This window comes from Marmota monax, unplaced genomic scaffold, assembly GCF_021218885.2.
Source record: "Marmota monax isolate L192 unplaced genomic scaffold, Marmota_monax_Labrador192_F-V1.1 WCK01_AAM20220418_F8-fsc00491, whole genome shotgun sequence".
In the NCBI taxonomy this organism is placed as follows: Eukaryota; Metazoa; Chordata; class Mammalia; order Rodentia; family Sciuridae; genus Marmota; species Marmota monax.
In genome coordinates this window covers 93,918-112,389 of record NW_026692211.1, presented here as the reverse complement: position 1 = coordinate 112,389, position 18,472 = coordinate 93,918, and the positions used below count along the sequence as shown (strand labels likewise).

At 40.4% G+C, this 18,472-nt stretch overlaps 1 pseudogene; it reads right to left on the bottom strand.

Annotated features, from left to right (window-relative positions):
* Window positions 1-1,083: 1,083 nt before the first annotated feature.
* LOC124085345 (phytanoyl-CoA dioxygenase, peroxisomal-like) lies at window positions 1,084-18,016 on the bottom strand (annotated as a pseudogene).
* Window positions 18,017-18,472: the final 456 nt, after the last annotated feature.

The following is an 18,472-nucleotide window of genomic DNA, read 5'->3' as shown; positions in this document are numbered from 1 at the left end:
ACGAAACACTGTCTCCTGCCCCTCATCCCTAAGCATTCCTGATCCTTCATCTCTGCTCCACGCACATTATGCCTCTCATAAAACTCCAGATGCACATTTACTAAAAGCAACACTGACCCCAGAATTGCTCTTTGAAGTCTGACTGGCTTGCATAATGGAAATATTAATCATAGACATGCAATACTGCACTCAACCAGGATTTGACTTACAAACTGCCAGACCCCTCCATGGCATCCTAAATCTGTCTCTTTGTAAGTCATCCTCTCCTTCCAGCCCCCTAGATAAATCCTAATTAATAAATTACAAAAAAAGGAAATTTAACTAGCTGTGGTATATACTTTTTTAAGGTATATATAGGACAGGGGGCATAAGTACCTAAGTAACAGATCTTGACATTTTTAAGCTTAAGTTTTCTCAATGAGTGTATATCTCCAAATCCTAAAAAGAAATGTACCACCCTGTGGTTCATCATCTTAGACATAAAAGTTAGTTACCCAGTCAAATTTGGAATAAGTTGTCACTGCAGTGGCAAGTTATATGGAAGCTGAAATTATCTTGAGAAAGAACATAGCACACTTCTCAATCAGAAGTGACATTTAGGGGTCAACACATTGATATTATTACCCAGCTTGTTTCCTGCTAAAGATAAGGATGAGGTTACTTAGTTCTCCTTTTTCCAGAAAAAAAAAAAGGTATAAACAGTTCTAAGTGGAAAAACAATAGCTAGAACTCACCTTCTTTGTCATGAGTTAGTTTTCTTAAGGTGATCACACCTGTCAAAAGGACCTTCTACTTCATACCAAATTTCAAATTTCTGGAGTACAGATTCCATTTCTTGTGCAGGCTCCAGTGTCATGTACAACCATAGCAGGCAAAGCAAAAGGAAAAGTGTGCACTTTTACATCTGTGTAAAAATGGTAAGTATTTTTCCAGAACATATAGTCATTGAAAATATAGAAAAATTGCTAAGTTAACATGCTATTTTAGTATTTCAGCCACAAGGCTGTGAGCTACAAGGTGAGACACTCTGAAGCAATTTCACAAATGACCAAGATTTAAAAGTAACAGGTTTAGAATCCTAGGGGCACCTGACTTCTGACTGAGTAGAGCAAAAAAAGCACAAGGAAGGCAAATATACTTCCTGGTAAGTAAATTGGAAAAAACAGTCTAGTTTAGTGAAAAGTCATAAATCATTTACATGTTACCTTTTACATGTACCTATGATTTTCTCTTTCAAACCCATTCATCTTTCAAAACTGGAACAACGTGGATGCATACTTTCTGGAATCCTTGAGTTTGGTTCCGATCAGATCCATGGATGAGCAATGGGTGAAAGAAAACGGTGTCTCCCTTCTGCATCACAAGGTGCACTCGGGCATGGTCTTGGTCATAGTCCTGGATCCCATGGGACACGGGGTTAACTCCACCCTGGAACACATAAGACAGGCACAGTCTACACTGGAGGAAGAAACCAACCCTTTGTGTATGACTTGGCAGGGACAGCAAGGATTCTCCGACTTCTACCAAGATAAAGACATATCAAATTAGTTTCTTAAATTAAAACTAATGAAAAAATCTGTCATATGTCTGGGTTTTGAACATCACATGCTGCGGGTACAGTGGTACACACCTGTGATCCCAGCTACTTGGGAGGCTGAGACCCGGCATCACAAGTTCAGCGCAGCCTAAGCAAACTTACCAACACCCCATCTGAAATTAAGACTTTCACAAAAGAATGGAGATGTAGCTCAGTGGTGGAGGATTTGCCTAGGATGTGTGTTGGAATAACTTTCAGTCTCAGCTAGCAGCTACAAGCAACTCAGAAGTGCCTAAAATATCCACCTTCCTTCAGGCCTGACAGGAGCGCCTGCAGGATGGGGTGTAACCACATCCTCAGCACTTGTGGTTAGCGTTGCCAAACTACCAGGCCAGGAAACCAAGAGTCAGGGGCTTCAGGGCATGAAACCCCAGACTCAGTAAGGGCCAAAGACTTTTCCAGCAATATTTAGAGTTTCCTAATAATGCGGTTACATTAGGCAGAAGATGATTGGCTTATGGATATTGTCTTGCTTATATATGATTGACAGGCACTCCCCAGAAGAACCCTATAACAGTTGCGTGCATTCCAAAAATAAACTGAGCTACTGGACAACGACCTGAGGTGGGGTCTCCAGCCAGTTCTCTCACCAGCTCCCAGAGTCTGTGTGTTGATTCCGCATCTCTACCCCCCGCAACAAGGTAGCCAACCCACAAAGAGACTAGGAACACATTCAGATGTGCAGGGCCTTGGGTTTGAATCCCAGCACACAGAAAAGGAAATACCTATTCATATTAAAATCATCGATTTTTTTTAACCAATTGAAAAATGTTGAAATTTACCTTGAATTATAAATAATCAGATCAGTTCTAACTCTTGTGGTGAATGCAAGTGAACACCTTTCTCTTATTTCCAGCCTCAATCTTAACATCCTTGCCCCATTCTCCTCAGCTAGAATTTTGTTCACATAATTCTTGTATTACTCAGGGTGTCTTGAATAGGCTAATTCTCCCCAAACTAAGTGCAGAACATGATCAATTTTTCTAAGTTCAAAGGACTTATGTCATATTCAGAATAAAAAGTGAACAGCAAGCTTAAATACTGTGTTTGTTGATAACTATTTCCAAAAGTAGTCTTAACTCCAGGAAATGTGTATGTCCTTATTATAGAAACTGAAGTGAGAAGTGACTACAGTTGATGAACCTTTATGCATCTGGGCAGAAGTGTCCCATTCCCCATGCTAAGTGTTGGGAAAAGTATAAACGGCAGCCATACCTCAGAGAAAAACCCCAACATGGAGCCTAAAGGACCTCTTCTTCCTACCTTCTCCTTTTCTGCAGTGGCGCGAAAAGTTCCCACCCCTGTGAACTCTCCCGCCGGCGCCAATTTCAAATCTCGCTGGCGGGGAACCTTAGCCCCAATGAGAACTAATTCCTGGGCTCTGGAGCTGATATCTGGAAGAACTTGCCAATAAACGGGTTGCCTGCCATTTATCTAAGCCCTACCATCTCCCCCTTAGTTCTATATAAGCACACAGCTTTTTGCAATAAAATTGGAATTCTCCTGGTGAAGTGTCTTTGCGTGGGGAATTCTTTCACTAAGAGTATCCTTTTGGGGAATAATCATTGTCCTACTGCACAACATTGTGACTTTGACCCAGTGCCCTTCTTTCCTGGCCAACGTGGCTATAGTCTCCAGCTAAGCTAAGCAGACCTTAGCTGCGAATCTCAGCAGCATCTCAGAGACCTTTCTGCTCCCAAAGCCCTGGACACCATTCCCTTCTGCTCAATAAGCCTCCTTAGGATTGCACCAACCCTTACCTGTTGTAGGGAATGATGTAACATGGGACACGTTGCATCAGAAAAGAGGAAACCTAATTTGCTGGCTGCTACCCGCATCCCAATTCTGGGGCCACTTGTGGCTAAGAGAGCACCTAGCGATTAGCCAGAAGGCATTGTCGTGGGCTGTGATGAAGAATCTGACTACCTCTAGGATAGGCTCAGAACCCTTCTGCCCTCACGGACAGCTCAGACAGCTCATGTCTCCCATTACTGCCTGTAGGATGGGTGTACACGAGAACTCTCCCTACCCTGCTGACCTTTACCTTGATTGGCTCCTGTACATTATATTAGCTGTGTGTGTTTTCTCGATAAATGAGATCCTGCTTTGACTGTTTTCCCTGGTGCGACTGATTGTCTTTTGGTGAGGGAGGGCTGGGTGTGGGTGGCCAGTTGACCTTTAGTCGAACTTTGCCTTTCTTTGCTTGTCCTGGTTGGGGCGTGCTCCCCCAATCTTTCCTGCAGGTCAGGAGGGAAGGGTGGAGGGCTAAAAACCCGACAGCCTGTCCGTGAACTTAACTGATGAATTTCACAATTTCCACTTTTATATCAGGATTCAGACTCAAATATTTCCACAGAACACAATCAGTAGTGCAAGAATTCAGAGAGAAAAGCCCTTGAAGCCACAGGCTTCACATCCGACAGAAGCAAGACTCAGTCTCCTTGCTCACCACAGCTGCCCTTTCCATTCTGACCATCTTTGGGGATTTCAGGATTTTCTGGTCTGGCATCAAAAAGGCTGAGATCTGCTCTCTGGTTTTGCTGCCTCTGAGTGAAAAACCAGCCTCTACCTCCGAGCAAAACCTGTCCAAGGAAGGGACATGACCTTTGTCCTTGGAAAGACCCACAGAGCTCTATAGGCACATTCCCACCCTGCTAAGTTGTTTATCTACAAATAACAGGAGATATCTGCTGCACCGGGTGTCCCTGACTCAGTCAGGCTAGGCAGGGACCCATAGCAACCCCCTAGCAGCCACAATCAGCATGAGACAGGGAAATACCTGGGATGCCAGATGACCCTCTCAGTAGTTTATGGTATTGGGAAACCATGTAGTTCAGCACGAACACCCCTCTTGGCTTAAACCAATCAATTCAAATGAATCCCCCTCTTATAGTAACCAATCACCCCTACCCAACTTGTTCCCACCAGTGAATGTGCTAATTATGTTTTAGACTTGTTATTTGATTTTCCCGAGGTGTGTGATGATTTGCTAAAGATGCTATGATGTATGTGGGGGTCCCTGCCTTCTCCAAAGAATGTATAAAACTGCTGCAAACCCTGGCCTCGGGGCCTCTCAGCATCACCAGTTGCTGTGTGTGCGCACGGAGGACCAAGCTAGCTTGCAATAAACACCTCTTTGCTGCTTACATAGATCTTGGTCTCTGGTGGTCTTTTGGGGGTCCTGAATTCGAGCATAACATGAGCTCCTACACCTCCTGGAAATCAATTGTGCCCCAGACCTGAGATCATATTCTTCAAGAATGGATAGGACCTCACCATTCATGGGTGCAGAAGCACATAGTAGCTTCCCAGCATCAACATTTGAATGGATAAACAAACCATTGTTCAGCCATGCCATGGAATATTACTTAGGAATGGAAAGGAAAAAGCTATTGAGACGTGTCAGCTTTGGTGAAACTCAAAATAATATGCTAACCAACAAAGCCACACACACACACACACACACACACACACACACACACACACAAATTGTATGCCACATGATAATACTTATATGATATTTTATAAAATATAAACTAATCTACAGGAACCGAAAGCAGATGAGTGGTTGCCTGGGGCAGGAGGTGGAATGGATTCTCTTGATTGTTACCAGATATGTGTGTGTGTATATGTGTGTGTGTGTGTTGTTATGCTCGAATTCGGGACCCCCAAAAGACCACCAGAGACCCAAGATCGATGTAAGCAGCAAAGAGGTGTTTATTGCGAGCTAGCTCGGTCCTTCGCACACACACAGCAACAGGTGACGCTAAGAGGCCCCGAGCCCAGGGTTTGCAGCAGTTTTATACATTCTTTGGAGAAGGCAGGGACCCCCACATACATCATAGCATCTCCTAGCAAATCATCACACACCGCTGGAAAATCAAATAACAATTCCAAAACATGATTAGCACATTCACTGGTGGGAACAAGTTGGATAGGATTGATTGGTCACTACAAGAGGGGGATTCATTTAAACTGATTGGTTTAAACCGTGAGGATGTCGCAAGGGGAGTACGTGCCAAACTGCAGGGCTTCTAGTTTAGATACTGGCCACCACACCTAGGTGGAAGCCACCTGGAATTTCAGATATGTGGTTATCCTGGCCTATCTGCGGCTTTTCCGAGAACTGGTCTGTTTCCACAGAGCTCTTCTGTAGATTTTTTCTTGACTTTAGGATTACAATAAGTCAGAGGTTAAGTTTCAGAGCAAAATAAGATCCCAAGCAGAATGAAATTGCTTAGGTCTTTCAGTGTGTGTGTGTGTGTGTGTGTGTGTGTGAAAAATAATCAAATTATATACATTTCAAATTTTTATCATCTATTATATGACACAGCTCAAAAAACTTTTTTTTTTAGAAAAGTAAATTTCTTTAGCTTCCTAAAAAACAGAAGGACCCCAATATCCCCATATAACCTGGAAACTTAGAATCCTATTACAGTCTCTTTAATCTGTCCTAACATACATTTTTCAGGCTCTCCTCTTCCTCTACTCCTCAAAATGTGCTTCCAGCCCCCAGCCCATCTGGATTGTGAGCTCCTTCTGCCTTTCCTACTCCTTAGCCTAGATCCCCATGCCTACATGGAGATGGTCTTTGTATGTTTTTTTCATACCAGGGATTAAACCCAGGGGTGCTTACCACTGAGCCACATCCCTAGCTCTTTTTATACAGATAGGGTCTAAATTGCTTAGGGCCTTGCTAATTTGCTGAGGCTAGCTAGCATTGAACTCACAATAATCCTGCCTCAGCCTCCTATGCCTCTGGGATTACAGGCTTTGCAACATCACACAGAGCAAGGGAGATCCTTTTGTGACAGGAAATTCTAACTTATCCATCCACCTCCCACCCCTGAGCCTCTGTAGGTTTTCACAGATACAAGGAGATAATCCCTCCCTCCCTCTCTACTCAGAGCCTTCAGTCAGTGGCACATCTGCTGGGGTTGAAGGATTTATGCCTGACCTCTGCCATCAGGCCTCGCCATCTCAGATCCTAGGCAGCTCCTACCCAAGTCTCCACACTGGCTGGCTTTCAAGCCCATGTTGAAAGAACAAATCAAATGAATACTTTATGTGATGTCCTTGAACTCCCCTGATCCTAATTGCAAATTTCAGGATAATACTTCACTGATAAAGGAAACCAGTCTCATCTAAGCTTATTGAACCTGACATGAAATAACAACAGTGAAAGAGATTCTGACCCAGACTCAGTGGTAGGACAGACCTACCTCTCACTTGGTGTAGTCATGTGGCTTCATGGGAAGTTTGAGGGTGCCTGGGAGGAGAGCCAGACAGCCATTGTTCTGGTCAATGTGTTCCAAGCACAAACAATGAGATTGCTGGGCCTGAAGGGGAAAAAGTGCAGATCCTGGTGCAAGGGGTGCTGGGAAGTCTTCCTGCCTGAAATGAGACTGCTGTCAAAAGGGGCTTAAATCTCACAATTTTCATCCTATTCCTGAATAAAAAAGCACTGACATGCACCTGTAAAATACAACCACATAAAACACCATGGAAAATCATTCCCAAGAGAACAGCACCAAACAAAAATAGCAGTCAACAGGGGCTTATACTTTCTTCCGAGTTACTAGTGCTGTGAGCTTACACTCTTTCCTAGTAAATTGCATATACCCCATCATCCCTGTTGTGCCTTTTTCCTTTGTCACCCTGGATTTGGAACAGAGCTAGCTAGTATGCAGTAAGGATTAAAAACAAACAAAAAATGCAGGATGAATTAAGTTGAAGAGAATGTTATAGAGTCAAAATTGAGGTCCCCTTCAAAGTGGCTGATGCCAAAAACAGCTTCCTTATAGGTCTTACTTTACAGAGCAGTAGGTGTTCTGTGTATCATCAGTGACCAGTCAGAACCACTAACCATAGAGTCATTTTCCCCAGGTTTGCTCTTGGAACTTGATCCCCAGACAACCTCATGTCACCCATGGAGGAAGACATTTAGTGACACTGGGCTTCACTCCTATCCCATAAATATTTCCCAGCTGTCAGAAGGAATAAAGAGTAGAAAAGAATAAAGTCCTTTCATGGCTGATTTCTGCTGCTGGTATAAAAAAAAATCTTTTAGTGAGGTCAGAGAGCCACCTGTAGTAAAATCTCTGGGGATGAGTACCAAAATGCATGCACCTGGGATCTGCTTCAGACTCAGTGTGTCTGTGAGGATTTAGAATCTAGTTTTTGGCAAGCACAAAGCAATATGAGGACTTGAGTGTGACTTGTAGTAACTTCTTTCATTCTGTTAGTAATAATGATGTCTTCAGATCAGGAACATAGAATTTTTGATATCCTAAGAATGGCTGATGAAGATCAGAGATGTTGAATAGAAGGAGTCTAAGATATAAGAACAGTCACATTTCTTAAACTGCTTTTTTTGGGGAGCAGGTGATCTGAAAATTTAGCAATAACCGTAAAATCAACATCTAAAGTCATTATTTCATTTAGATTTGATATAACATCAGCTATTAAGACTTATACAAAAGCATGCACATTCAGTCCCCACAATTTGAAAGTTATACACATGACCAGGGTAGAATATCAACTTTATCTATGTTAATTAAACAATCTTTTTTTTTCTTGCTTCTCTTTAACAAATAAAAGCCTTTTACCAGTATCTGAGGTTTGTTTATCAGCATTGTGTGCATGGCCATAATATTGGGTCCAGTGAAGCACTTCAGGTACTTAAGAATCTAAGAAAATTGAGAAGAAAGTTGGGGATTTCATTATAAATCAGAAGTAAAGGCAAGTGGTGAAAGTGCCACCATCCACATAGGAATCAAAATCGTAATGGTGTGAACACTGATTGGTATTTCACAACAGTGCCAACAAAGCATGGAAAACTTGTGTTTGGAAATCATTCTAAATCTTCAACACTCCGAACTCAATGGGATGTTTTTGAGCATGACTGAAGTGTAGCTGAAGTGGCACCCCCTCTCTCCACAGAAAAAGTCTTAACTGGGCTTCTCCAGGAAATCTCACCATGGCTGATTTTGGGACTATCAGCCAAAGGGTCTCTGAGAAAAAGTTCAATATGGATAAATTTCCTATTTTCCTGTGGCCCTGTTTAGCTTGGCCACTGGCCAGGAAGATACCAGCACTCCAGGTGCTGGGCACCCCCTTAATAATTTTTCACAAAAGTATCCAGGATAGTAGTTTGTAGAAATGTGCTAACGAGGCTTCTGGCCTTGAGCTGGGCTTCACAGAGATGTATACATTTTTTAAGATAAGATAACAAGAAGATACCAATTGGGCTCCATGGTAACAGCTGGAAGGGGAAGAAAGAAAGCGGAGAAGAAGCTCTCCCCTTCTCAGGTGTTGTACTTGAAGTATTAACTTGCCTAAAACAGTGAAAGAAAAAGCTGCTTTTGTGTGAACTTCTGCACACTATAAACTTCTGAGCCCCTCCCCTTACCTGCTGGGTATAAAACACTGAAACTCCCTGAATTCAAGGAAGAATTCAACAGCAAGACTGTTAAGAAACCATGAGCAGAACATCCAAGAAATATGGGATAACATCAAGAGACCAAATTTAAGAGTCATTGGGATACAGGAAGGGACAGAGTTTCAAACTAAAGGAATGAGCAATCTACTCAATGAAATAATACGAGAAAACTTCCCAGACTTGAAGAATGAGACAGAATCTGAAATCCTAGAAGCCTACAGGACGCCGAATGTGCAAAATCATAAGAGACCCACACCTAGACACATTATAATGAAGATGCCCAACATACAGAATAAGGAGAGAATTTTAAAAGCTACAAGAGAAAGGAAGCAGATCACATTCAGGGGTAAGCCAATCAGGATAACAGCTGATCTTTCAACACAGACTCTGAAAGCTAGAAGATCCTGGAATAACATATTTCAAACACTGAAAGAAAAGGGGTTCCAACCAAGAATTGTGTTTCCAGCGAAATTAAGCTTCAGGATGGAAGATGAAATTAAAACCTTCCATGATAAACAAAAGTTAAAAGAATTTGCAGCTAGAAAACCATCTCTTCAAAACATCCTTGGCAAAACATTACAGGAAGAGGAAATGGAAAATAACAATGAAAACCAACAGTGGGAGGTAGGACAGTAAAGGGGGGGGAAATAATCAAAGAGGAAAACAAACCATGTTTAGTAACATAAATAAACAAATATGGCTGGAAGAACAACCCATATCTCAATAATAACCCTAAATGTTAATGGCTTAAACTCACCAATTAAGAGACACAGGCTAGTAGAATGGATCACAAAACAAGACCCAACAATATGCTGCCTACAGGAGACGCATTTGATAGGAAAAGACATATAGGCTGAAGGTGAAAGGTTGGGAAAAATCATATCACTCATATGGACTTCGGAAACAAGCAGGAGTGTCCATACTCATATCAAATAAAATAGATTTCAAGACAAAGTTAATCAAAAGGGATAAAGAGGGACACTACATACTGCTCAAGGGAACCATACACCAACAAGACATAACAATCATAAATATATATGCCCCAAACAATGGTGCAGCTATGTTCATCAAACAAACTCTTCTCAAGTTCAAGAGTCTAATAGACCACCATACAATAATCATGGGAGACTTCAACACACATCTCTCGCCACTGGACAGATCTTCCAAACAAAAGTTGAATAAGGAAACTATAGAACTCAATAACACAATTAATAACCTAGACTTAATTGACATATATAGAATATACCACCCAACATCAAGCAGTTACACTTTTTTCTCAGCAGCACATGGATCCTTCTCAAAAATAGATCATATATTATGTCACAGGGAAACTCTTAGACAATATAAAGGAGTAGAGATAATACTATGCATCCTATCTGATCATAATGGAATGGAACTGAAAATCAACGATAAAAGAAGGAAGGAAAAAGAATACATCACTTGGAGAATGAACAATAGGTTACTGAATGATCAATGGGTTATAGAAGACATCAAGGAGGAAATTTAAAAAATCTTAGAGATTAATGAAAACACAGACACAATATATCGGAATCTATGGGACACATTGAAAGCAGTTCTAAGAGGAAAATTCATTAGTTGGAGTTCATTTCTTAAAAAAGAAAAACCAACAAATAAATGATCTCATACTTCATCTCAAAATCCTAGAAAAAGAAAAGCAAAACAACAGCAAAAGAAGTAGAAGGCAAGAAATAATTAAAATCAGAGCTGAAATTAATGAAATCGAAACAAAAGAAACAATTGAAAAAATTGACAAAACTAAAAGTTGGTTCTTTGAAAAAATAAACAAAATCGACAGACCCTTAGCGATGCTAACGAAGAGAAGAAGAGAGAGAACTCAAATTACTAGCATACGGGATGAAAAAGGCAATATCACAACAGACACTTCAGATATACAGAAGATAATCAAAAATTATTTTGAATCCTTATACTCCAATAAATTCGAAGATAGTGAAGGCATCGATAAATTTCTTAAGTCATATGATCTGCCCAGATTGAGTCAGGAGGATATAGACAACCTAAACAGACCAATATCAATTGAGGAAATAGAAGAAACCATCAAAAGACTACCAACTAAGAAAAGCCCAGGACCGGATTGGTATACAGCAGAGTTTTACAAAACCTTTAAGGAGGAACTAATACCAATGCTTTTCAAGGTACTTCATGAAATAGAAAAAGAGGGAGAACTTGCAAATTCATTCTACGAGGCCAACATCACCCTGATTCCTAAACCAGACAAAGACACTTCAAAGAAAGAAAACTACAGACCAATATCTCTAATGAACCTAGATGCAAAAATCCTCAATAAAATTCTGGCAAATCGGATACAAAAACATATCAAAAAAAATGTGCACCATGATCAAGTAGGATTCATCCCTGGGATGCAAGGCTGGTTCAATATACGGAAATCAATAAATGTTATTCACCACATCAATAGACTTAAAAACAAGAACCATATGATCATCTGGATAGATGCAGAAAAAGCATTCGACAAAGTACAGCATCCCTTCATGTTCAAAACTCTAGAAAAACTAGGGATAACAGGAACATACCTCAATATTGTAAAAGCAATCTATGCTAAGCCTCAGGCTAGCATCATTCTGAATGGAGAAAAATTGAAGGCATTCCCTCAAAAATCTGGAACAAGACAGGGATGCCCTCTCTCACCACTTCTGTTCAACATAGTTCTCGAAACACTGGCCAGAGCAATTAGACAGACGAAAGAAAATAAAGTCATAAAAATAGGAAAAGAAGAACTTAAATTATCACTATTTGCAGATGACATGATTCTATACCTAGCAGACCCAAAAGGGTCTACAAAGAAATTATTAGAGCTAATAAATGAATTCAGCAAAGTGGCAGGATATAAAATCAACATGCATAAATGAAAGGCATTCCTGTATATCAGCGACAAATCCTCTGAAATGGAAATGAGGACAACCACTCCATTCACAATATCTTCAAAAAAAATAAAATACTTGGGAATCAACCTAACAAAAGAGGTGAAAGACTTATACAATGAAAACTACAGAACCCTAAAGAGAGAAATAGAAGAAGATCTTAGAAGATGGAAAAATATACCCTGTTCATGGATAGGCAGAACTAACATCATCAAAATGGCGATATTACCAAAAGTTCTCTATAGGTTTAATGCAATGCCAATCAAAATCCCAACGGCATTTCTTGTAGAAATAGAGAAAGCAATCATGAAATTCATATGGAAAAACAAAAGACCCAGAATAGCAAAAACAATGCTAAGCAGGAAGTGTGAATCAGGCGGTATAGCGATACCAGACTTCAAACTATACTACAGAGCAATAGTAACAAAAACAGCATGGTACTGGTACCAAAACAGGCGGGTGGACCAATGGTACAGAATAGAGGACACAGAAACCAATCCTCAAAACTACAACTACCTTATATTTGATAAAGGGGCTAAAAGCATGCAATGGAGGAAGGATAGCATCTTCAACAAATGGTGCTGGGAAAACTGGAAATCCATATGCAACAAAATGAAACTGAATCCCTTTCTCTCGCCATGCACAAAAGTTAATTCAAAATGGATCAAGGAGCTTGATATCAAATCAGAGACACGCCGTCTGATAGAAGAAAAAGTTGGCTACGATCTACATACTGTGGGGTCGGGCTCCAAATTCCTCAATAGGACACCCATAGCACAAAAGTTAATAACTAGAATCAACAAATGGGACTTACTCAAACTAAAAAGTTTTTTCTCAGCAAAAGAGACAATAAGAGAGGTAAATAGAGAGCCTACATCCTGGGAACAAATCTTTACTCCTCACACTTCAGATAGAGCCCTAATATCCAGAGTATACAAAGAACTCAAAAAATTAGACAATAAGAGAACAAACAACCCAATCAACAAATGGGCCAAGGACCTGAACAGACACTTCTCAGAGGAGGACATACAATCAATCAACAAGTACATGAAAAAATGCTCACCATCTCTAGCAGTCAGAGAAATGCAAATCAAAACCACCCTAAGATACCATCTCACTCCAGTTAGATTGGCAGCCATTATGAAGCCAAACAACAACAAGTGCTGGCGAGGATGTGGGGAAAAGGGTACACTTGTACATTGCTGGTGGGACTGCAAATTGGTGCAGCCAATTTGGAAAGCAGTATGGAGATTTCGTGGAAAGCTGGGAATGGAGCCACCATTTGACCCAGCTATTCCCCTTCTCGGTCTATTCCCTAAAGATCTAAAAAGAGCATGCTACAGGGACACTGCTACATCGATGTTCATAGCAGCACAATTCACAATAGCAAAACTGTGGAACCAACCTAGATGCCCTTCAATAGATGAATGGATAAAAAAAAATGTGGCATTTATACACAATGGAGTATTACTCTGCATTAAAAAATGACAAAATCATAGAATTTACAGGGAAATGGATGGCATTAGAGCAGATTATGCTAAGTGAAGCTAGCCAATCCCTAAAAAACAAATGCCAAATGTCTTCTTTGATATAAGGAGAGTAACTAAGAACAGAGTAGGGTCGAAGAGCATGAGAAGAAGATTAACATTAAATAGGGATGAGAGGTGGGAGGGAAAGGGAGAGAGAAGGGATATTGCATCGAAATGGAAGGAGACCCTCAGGGTTATACAAAAGTACATACAAGAGGAAGTGAGGGGAAAGGGAAAAATAATACAAGGGGGACAAATGAATGTCAGTAGAGGGGGCAGAGAGAGAAGAGGGGAGGGGAGGGTAGGGGAGGGGGGATAGTAGAGGATAGGAAAGGCAGCAGAACACAACAGACACTAGTATGGCAATATGTAAATCAATGGATGTGTAACTGATGTGATTCTGCAATCTGTATATGGGGTAAAAATGGGAGCTCATAACCCACTTGAATCAAAGTGTGAAATATGATATATCAAGAATTATGTAATGTTTTGAACAGCCAACAATAAAAAATTAAAAAAAAAGAAATGACCAAAGAGTATTTTACCTAATTATTTATTTTTTAAAGATATATATAGGACAGGCAGCATAAGTAACAGATCTTCACATTTCTAAGCATTTAAAGTTTTCTTTAAACTCTATTTTCTGTGCAGACCCTGTTCCAGACAAAGCCACATCAAGGCCCAAGGCATAAGGAAAATTGTGTACTTCTACACCCATGTTGTTAGGAAATAATTGTAAATGTTCTTCCAGAACATTAAAATCAGTGAAAATATGAAAATATTGCAAAGTGAATATATTACAAATCACATCACTGTTTGCATCTTTGTGCTTGCACTTCCATACTTAACACGGCCTGAGGGTTATGCTAGTGCGGGTACTTCCTGTCTTTTATTTAAATTTTTGACATTGTACACAGCATGGATTTTTTTGCATTAATTTTGATTTAGTAAAACAGCATTTAACTTGATGGCTGAGATTTTGGTAGCCCCTTCAATTTTATCCTCAGGCACTGCCCCAACTTGTATCAACTTGTACCAGGCCCTAGTGAGCCTGGTGCAAATATAAATGAATAAAGTCTGCAACCCTATACTTGGGGTTAGAACAAATTGGGAACCAGGGGACAAACTGGAAACCCCACTGAATCTTAAAGGAGCCCTAATATTATGGACAACCTTGTTACCATGAGGAAAGTGAGCCCACAATACTCTAAGATTTGCTGAATTTGAGACAAGTGAGAAATCAGGGAAATTGTAAGGAATTCTGTCAATTTTTAAATGTCAGTGACAAAATTATTTAATTTAAAACACTGAGATTGGAGGGGGATAAATATGTGCAGACAATTCAGAACCTTTGCTTAGGATCAATATTGTTTTTCCCAGTTAGTAAGGATATTCTATAATAATAAGCATATTCTAAATTTGCTTCTTGTTCTAGTTACCCTGAGCAATATAAATCCCAAATGTGATTATTTGAGTATTTTAATCATTGTTTTAGGTTAAGAAATCAGAAACTGGGCACTGCAAGGTGAGCTACTGCTCTGAAGCAATTCCATAAATGACCAAGATTCACAAGTAACAGGTTTAGGATCCTGAGGGCACCTGGCTTCTGACTGAGTAGAGAAAAAAAAGTACAAGGAAGGCAAATATTCTTCCTGGTTAACAAACTGGAAAAAAACAGTCCAGTTTAGTGAAAAGTCATAAATCTTTTATGTGTTAATATACCTATGATTTTCTGTTTTGAACCCATTCATCTTTCAAAACTGAAGCAACATGGATGCATACTTTCTGGAATCCTTGAGTTTGATTCCAACCAGATCCATGGATGAGCAATGGGTGGAAGAAAACAGTGTCTCCCTTCTCCATCACAAGGTGCACTCAGGCATGGTCCTGGTCATAGTCCTGGATCCCATAGTAGAAAATGTTAACTCCACCCTGAAACACATAAGATAGGCAAAGTCTGGAGGAAGCAACAAAAAGAACACTTTCTGTATGACTTGGCATGGACAGCAAAGGTTCTCTGACTTCTCTTAAGAGAAAGACTTATCTAAATTAAATTATTAAATATAAAAAATGCAAAAGTCTGTCATATTTCTGGGTTTTTAAACATCATCTGCTGCAGGTACAGTCTTAGCCAGACTTTGTCTTAAATTAAGATTTTTACAAAGGACTATAGATGTAGCTCAGTGGTGGAGGGCTTGCCTTGCATGGGCAAGGCCCTGGGTTTGAACCCCAGCAATGCAACAAATTAAACTCCATATATTAAATTCATTTTTTATATTAAAATCATTTTTTTAACAAATGAACCAAATTGGAAATTTACCTACCCTTCCTAATTGAATTATAAACAATCTAGATCAGTTCTGCCTCTTGTGGTGAATGCATGTGAACACCTTTCTCTTAGGCATTTACAGCCTCAATCTTCACATCCTTGCCACAGCCTGACATTCTCCTCACCTAGAACTATGTTCATATCATTCTTGTATTTTTTTACTCAGGGTATCTTGAATAGGCTAATTATTCTCCCCAAACCAAGTACAGAACATTCTCAACTTTTCTAAGTTCAAAGGACTTATGTCATATTCAGAATAAAAAGAGAATAGTAAGTTTAAACACTGTATTTTTTGATAACTATTTCCAAAAGTAGTCTTAACTCCAGGAAATATGTATGTATGTCCTTATTATACAAATTAAAGTGAGAAGTGACTACAGTTGATGAGCCTTTATGCATCTGGGCAGAAGTGTCCCATTCCAATGGGGAATAATCATTGTCCTACTGCACAATACTGTGACTTTGACTCTGTGTCCTTCTTTCCTGGCCAAGGTGCATAAAGGCCCCTGCTAAGCTAAGCAGAAAACTTCCACTGCCACTGCTGTGAATCTCAGCAGAATCTCAGAGACCAGTCTACTCCCATAGCCCTGGACACCATTCCCTTCTGCTCAATAAGCCTCCTTAGGATTGCACCAACCCTTGCCTGTCCCTGAACTTAACTGATGAATTTCACCATTTCCACTTATATATATGGATTCAGACTCAAATATTTCTACAGAACACAATCAGTAGTGCAAGAATTCGGAGAGAAAAGCCCTTGAAGCCACAGCCTTCATTTCCTACAGAAGCACAACTCAGTCTTCTTGCTCACCACAGGTGCCCTTTCCATTCTGACCATCATTAGGGATTTCAGGGTCTTCTGGTCTGGCATCAAAAAGGCTGAGATCTGCTCTCTGGTTTTGCTGCCTCTGAGCTCCTACACCTCCTGGGAATCAATTGTGACCCAGACCTGAGATCATATTCTTTAAGAATGGATAGGACCTTGCCATTCATGTGTGCAGAAGCACATAGTAGCTCCCCAGACCAACATTTGAATGGATAAACCAACCATTGTTCAGCCATGCCACTGAACAGAAAGGAACAAGCTATCGAGACTGTCAGCTTTGTTGAACCTCAAAGTAAATATGCTGAGCAACAGCAACCACTCCAAAAAAAAAAAGTGTATGCCACATAATTATATCTATATGACATTTTATAAAATGCAAACTAAACTATAGGAACAGAAATCAGCTGAGTGGTTGCCTGGGGAGGAGGTGGAAAATATTCTCTTCATTGTGGTGCCAGGTGTGTGTGTGTGTGTGTGTGTGTGTGTGTGTCAAAATGATCAAATTATACATTGAAAATATGTACTATTATATGATAGTTATATCTCAAAAACACTTTCGTTAGAAACAAAAGCTCTTCCAGTTTCCTAAAAAGGAAAGGACCCCATCCCCTCATGTAACCTACAGGTGTTAAAGTCATTTTGAATCAGGTCCTGAAAGACCTTCTCAGGTTATCTTCCCCTTCTACTCTCCAAAATGTGCCTCAGTCCCCAATCCATCTGATCTGAGAATGCCTTCCATATTTCATGTTCATTAGCCAGGTTCCACTTGCCCTTGACCCTGATGCCTCCAAGGAGATTTTTTGTGATAGGAAATTCTACCTTGTCCTTTAAGGCTCAGCTCAATCACCACCTCCCACCCCTGAGCATTTTTCTAGTCTTCACAGGTGCACAGAGATAATCCCTCCCTCCCTTCTTCTACTCTGAGAGCCTTCAGTCAGTGGGCACTTCACACACACCAGAGTTGAAGGGTTTATGCCTGGCCTCTGCCATTAGGCCTCACCATCTCAGATCCTAGACAGCTCCTACCTAAGTCTCCACACTGGCTGGCTTTCAAGCCCATGTTGAAAAAACAAATCAAATGAATACTTTATGTTATGTCCTTGAACTTCCCCTGATCCTAATTGCAAATTTCAGGACAATGCTTTGCTGAGAAAGGAAAGCAGTCTCATTTCTAAGCTTTTTGCACCTTATGTGAAATAACGACAGTGAAAGAGATTCTGATCTAGACTCAGTGGTCAGACAGACCTACCTCCCACTGGGGGTAGTCATGTGGCTTCAGGGGAAGTTTGTGGGTGCCTGGGAGGACAGCCAGACAGCCGTTGTTCCGGTCAATGTGCTCCTTGGTGGTCCAAGCACAATCAATGCGATTGCTGGGCCTGAAGGGGAAAAAGTGTAGATCCTGGTGCAAGGGGTGCTGGGAAGTCTTCCTGCCTGAAATGAGACTGCTGTCAAAAGGGGCTTAAACCTCACAATTCTTATCCTATGCCGGAATAAACAACACATTACCTTCCCCTGCAAAAAAAAAAAAATACTGTGGAAAATCATTCCCAATAGACAAGCACTAAAGTGAAATATTGAGTCAACATGGAGCATTTTCTTCTGAGTTACTGGTGGCTGGGTGCTTACATTCTTTTCTAGGAAGTTGCATATACTCCATCATCTCTGCTGTGCTTTATTTTTTCATCACTCTGGATTTGGCACAGAGCTAGCATACAAAACGATTTTTAAAAAATTTAAAAACCAAATGAATTAATATAAGAGAATGTTACTGATTCAAATTTGAGGTTCCCTTCTAAGTGGCTAATGCCACAAACAGTTTTCTTAGAGGTCTT